Source organism: Agrilus planipennis, unplaced genomic scaffold (assembly GCF_000699045.2).
Source record: "Agrilus planipennis isolate EAB-ADULT unplaced genomic scaffold, Apla_2.0 scaffold44, whole genome shotgun sequence".
NCBI lineage: Eukaryota > Metazoa > Arthropoda > Insecta > Coleoptera > Buprestidae > Agrilus > Agrilus planipennis.
In genome coordinates this window covers 1,330,280-1,336,101 of record NW_020438939.1, presented here as the reverse complement: position 1 = coordinate 1,336,101, position 5,822 = coordinate 1,330,280, and positions in this window count along the sequence as shown.

Here is a 5,822-nt window from a genome sequence, read left to right as displayed (position 1 = left end):
CATCCTAATATTTATATATTTTTATATATATTTTAATTGGACCATCCTGACTTTATTTTGCTTTCTTGTCGCTAGTAGCCCTAACTAGAGAACAAGATATAGCCTACATCTTCAAGATCTTGAGAGCAAGTGGTTTTGACGAAACAATTTTTTCGATTTACATAATAAGCTTCTTCATTTCAACATTGTATTTTTTAAATTAATTTTTTGCTAATGTAATTAAATTGAAATTGATTGACGCAAAATTAGTAGGTACTTCTAAGCGTCTAGGCTAAAAACGAAAAGGGCTAGACCCGAAGAAAGAACTTTTGGGAGTAGGTAGGTAGAGCATTTAAGAACATCCAAGCTATTTTTACTCAGGAATTGCTTGATATACGATAAATGAATTACAATATTTAGAGGAGTTGCCAATCGTAAATCCTTTGTATGATTTTAGATAATACTGGGGTAGTCTTGGTCTTCGTCTTGGTTTTAGTCTTGCTCTAACTCATCACTAGGTAAAACATAATAGATTTGTACAATAACTGTATATTGTAACGGCATATTTGTAATAGACTTGGATGCATTGTTTTCAATTGAGATAAGATTTTTGAGTTCTACAAAAAAAAATTTTAAGTAATGAAAGATTATTGTCAGATCGGAAAATGATTGGCGACGTACTTGAACGCGATAAAACAAATGTGGAAAAATTGAATGATATTGCTGAATTTTTCCACTAACAGAAGGATTGGTTTATCCCACTTGGACCTGAATTTATTCGATTAATAGTCAAGATTCCTGAATTGAGAAACGTCTGACAACGTTTTTGCTATCGAAAATCACGTGACAGAAAATTTCAATATATTAGATAAATTCTTAAATTTCTGAAAAATTCAAAACTTTTGCTGTAGTGAAATGATATGTGGCTACCCTCCTCCTTCCCCTTTTCTCATTCCCTTTCACTCCACACATGGGTTCAATCTCTTTCGCCGGCCCTGAACCGGCTAAATCCAGACATGTTTTAATTATGCATATAATGAGGTTTAATTATTCACAGAATTATTTTCATTTACATTTTCTTGATTGGATTGTTTTGTTTTTTTTATGGAATTATAATAGTTTATTTTGAAGCAAAATTATTTATTTTTGTATTTTTCAACTAATTAACTTTTGTTTTATAGTGCTAAAATTGCGTTTACAGTAATGTCGTACATCATTATTTCTATTTAGCTACTGTAGCGTGCTGGTTACACTTTTCTAAAATGTTACCAAGTTTTACGATTTATTAACGACAAATTTAAAAGATAAATAAGACAGATGCAACGAATTTCGAAATGAGAATTATAATTAATTTTTAGGGTAAATAAGTTTTTTTATTGTAAAAACTACCACCGACGTTTCACCTTAGCTGTATGACTTTTCAAGGCTATAAATAATGTATTCAGAAACTGACTATAATCTAAATTGTTAAATACTTGCTGAGTTTTTAAAGTTAATACTTTGACACAATAAAGTAATAAATAATTTAAAATATTATACAATGACATTAATATTCTATTGCATAATTAAAACAGTTTAAAGTGACAATTTTGACAATAGGAATTATGGAAAGCAATGATTCGTTTTTTGAATTCTTAAACAAAAACAACATTATTAAATTTGATTAACTGTTTCGAGAAAATAATAGAGAAAATTCCAATCAATATTCAATCCAATATCCACATATATTTTTTATAACAACATAACTTTTTGGAAGGTCTTACAGTTTTTGATTTCATTCATACAGTCTGATTTTTGAATTCGCACAAGAAGATCGCATTTAACTATGCTTTTATCTATATCTATTTAGATAACTATACACTTAGAAGTACTTTCTTATCGTAACTTTACCTATGCATGTGTATATACCTGTAGATTTTGTCAATCAAAGATTATTTTTAATCTTTAAATCGTATTTAGATCTCGTGCTAAGTATTTCTCTGACAATGGAAAAAAATTATTTTGTCGTTACTGTACCATTTTTTGTCGTACCGATAAAACCGTTTTTAATTGGAGAAACATATGATCGATGATTCTACGTATTATATTAATTAATTTTTACACTTTGGATCTCCTATCTTACCATTTCAAATTAATTTTGAATTAAATTAATTACGTAGCAGATGTAAATTTTGATGTCTTGTAAATATTTGTCTGTCTGAGATGACATGCTGGTATAAACGTAGTAGTAATAATAGCTCTACAACACACAATTTTGTTATCTTTGAGTATAAAAGAATTGTACAATATTTTTAAACATTTAATGGATACAATTTTATATGACTATTATTTACTACTACGTTGTTTCCGATGTTTTCAAAGGCATTGACATAGCTTCTTTACATACAAATATTTTAGGGAAAAACATGAACTAGGCACTTGTTTATCATTTTGATGTAATGTACAGTAATTTAGTTTTGATTTTTTACTTGATGGAGTAGGTAGGTAATTTTGGGATGTGTAACTTACAATAAGAAAAACAGAAATAACTGTTACAATGTCATCATAAACATCAAATTAACTAGTTTTTGGGTGCTTGATTACGTTTATTCCAAACTGGAATTTCTCCATTTCCTATAACTCGAGTTTTAGCTGTAACTCGAGATTCGAGTGCGGGTTTTCTTTAATTCGAATTTTTATTAATTTTCTTCGAAAAAATCAGTCGCAGCGATAATCAATAGCTCACTTTTTAATCTGAAATATTATTACCAAAAATTTTCACATTAGCGCTGGGATTAACAATAGCCGTGGGCTTAATAATAGCAATAAGGTCAAAAATTAAAAGGTATGACGGTAAAGCACTCAATTTTCGTAACTAGAATTTACTAAAATGTATTTAGAACGTAACCGGTTCGAATTAGACTGTTTTATACTTTTTACTCCAAAAGAAATATCAGCTATATCGCTTTATTAATTACAAATCTTTATGTAGGTACATATCGAAATACTCTGCAAAATAAATCATGTTGTAGGTATCATGAATGTAAAGAGTATCTCCTTCATCAATATTTAAACGACGAATACTGTTGAGGTTGAAACTGGCTGTCCGTGTTAAAATTCGTATCAAATTGTTCCCAGTTATTCCCGTATTTTATTGAGGTGTCTGAATTTTTAACACTCCTCCCGTCATACTTGTCGTATCCCAAAACATGGCGGGACTCTTTGGCATTCGGCGGTACTACACTGGGCTCCCACTGGTCAGGTTCTTGTATTGTAAGGGCCAAAGTTTGAAGCAGAAGAAAAACCAAGCAGATAGCTATCATCTTAAAAAGAAAAAGAAATTTATTTGATGTAACTGTTTGCTTCCAGATTTTCTAGCCGTCGCTGTTAATGTTATCAATCCTCAACGTATTAACAAAGAAGACATTTTAAAGACTTCTTTTACAGTTAATGTAAAAATATTTATTATACGTAGATGTTGTTAATTATGTAAATGTTGATGAAGATAAAATATAAGATGAATACAGTAATAAAAAAACTGTTTTTTTTTAACAACCAAAAAATATTGTAAATAAATTTCGTTTATAATTAATGAGCTTATTTCTTTCTTTTTAATTTTGTTTTACGTTTTCTAATCATAAAATTTTGTGAAGCCAGGAGTTAAATTAAGATGAATAGATACCTACACATTATTTGTACTTAAATAGAAATCTTACCAAGAAGTTCTTCATCTTGAAAGGTGGATTACAAACTTTTCATTTGTTGTACGCGTCTTATACCTTTTATAAGAATAATTTATAGTCATTGAATAGCTCATAAATCTGAAATAACAGCCAGACAACGGACTCTATTGTATTAGGTAATTTAGAAACGTAATTTTAGTCCAAAGAAAAATTCTTAAGGCAGCCGAAGTGACCTTAACCTTTCGGTAGCGTAATGTATTGATATAAAAAAAACTAATGCGCGTGTGATATAACTGTTTTTAGCTACAGGTATAATACACAGTCACATGATGCATCTGCTAAAGCCTTGCTATTATTCTGTCATTATTTGTCAGCATTCCGGAAAAAAAGGCTGCTTATATTTTCTATTTTTATACACAAGTTGGATAACAGTGAATATATGAAACTCAATAAACATATACAGGGTGGTAGAAAGTTACACATGTATATCACCTGGTTTCTTTCTTCAGATCATTTTCCGACCTAGTGCGAGCGTTCCGTTCAAATCAGAAAATAGGTCTTGAGAGACAGACAAACACACGGACAGCGAAGTAATTCTATAAGGGTTCTTTTTTCTCTTTTGAGGTAAGAACCCTAAACATTAGCACCGTGAAAATATCGAAACGATATGAAGATTTTTAACTGGGCTGGCGAAAAATGGGTTTAAAATGGATAAATTCCGTAAATGATGAAACACAAAAAAATAGGTAGGTAGGTAGGTATTAGAGTATGTTTGATCAGTATTCCGGAACGTTTAAAAGGTAACATCCGTATTTCGTGATAGCGCACAATGTAGGGGGTGCAAAATACCTCAGTTAATGAATTGTCAATGATTGAAAACATTCGCATTAGGTTGACGGTCGCGTTATCTTATTCCTTTTGTTATCGCAAGCATCACGTAACGAAACACATGCACCTACTCGTAACCTTCGTAGCAGCTGGTACGCAGACAGGACAATTTCACATGATTTACACCGACCCCGCGTTACACAATTCCGCTAGGTAAACTTGGTCATCATTGCCGGAGCAGTTAGGGCTTTCGGTAGTCATTACCCTCATGTTTATGTATATCACTAAGTGTCGCGAGATGATTCACTCTGTTTCTCTTTTTGTACCTTCTTTTAGCTTAATGTTTCCGGAATACTGATCAGACATAGTGTACACAGTATGTGTTTATGTATAAATTTACTGATACGTACATGTTTTTTTTTTAATTTAAATGAATCTATAAAAATGTAATTATTACTTTCTGAACAGTTAAAGGATTCATCTATACTGTATGTTTACAATGCCTAATTTCCCGCACAAATCGTTTTGTTTTGTTGAAAGAGCTGTTATTGTTGGTGTTTCTCAATCGTGAATGAATTTATAACTAATTACAGGCTATTGCAATTTATATTGCAGTCATAAATATTCAATGAAAACGCTATTGAATGAGGTAATTTTGAGACAAAGCAGTAAATCTACCGATGATGAAGCTACAAGGTGTTTCTGTTGAGATTTTCTTTTTCGTGCAGTTTTTCGTTCCAATGCGAAGTTAAAAGCATACAAATGGAAGTTTAAGGAGCATTCAAATATTACGTAAGCAGGCGAAAGAATAAATGGGTTCGGTATTTTTTATTTTTGCTGACAGAAAGAGCGAGGAGGAGAACAAAACTTACGCAAGATAAGAACTATAAAAAATTTTTAATTTGTTTGAAATAATCATTAACCATATTTCTTATTGGTACACTATTTAGATATATCAGCTCTTTCATATTAACTATGAACAGCAGTTGAATGGAATATTCTATATTACTTTCGGAAACTTCCCGTCATTTCTTTTTATCGTACCAGTTTTGTATTATCGTATGGTCTAGGAGAGCAGGAAATTATAAATAGGGGGGGGGGGTTGAGGTCTAAAATCAATTCGGTTCCCAACCAGCCACTAGTGTATAGGTAATCTTTATTTATAATTTGATGTTTCTTTTTGAGCTCATTATTAACTATAGGTATTTATACTGAAGGTTAATAGTTCGTATTACACTAACATAAATGTATAAAAATAAAAGGCAATTAAAGAAAAAAACGCACATACCTATCTGGTGTAATAGTTGTGTCATCTTGCATTTTTAATAAATAAATAAATAAATAATAGATACC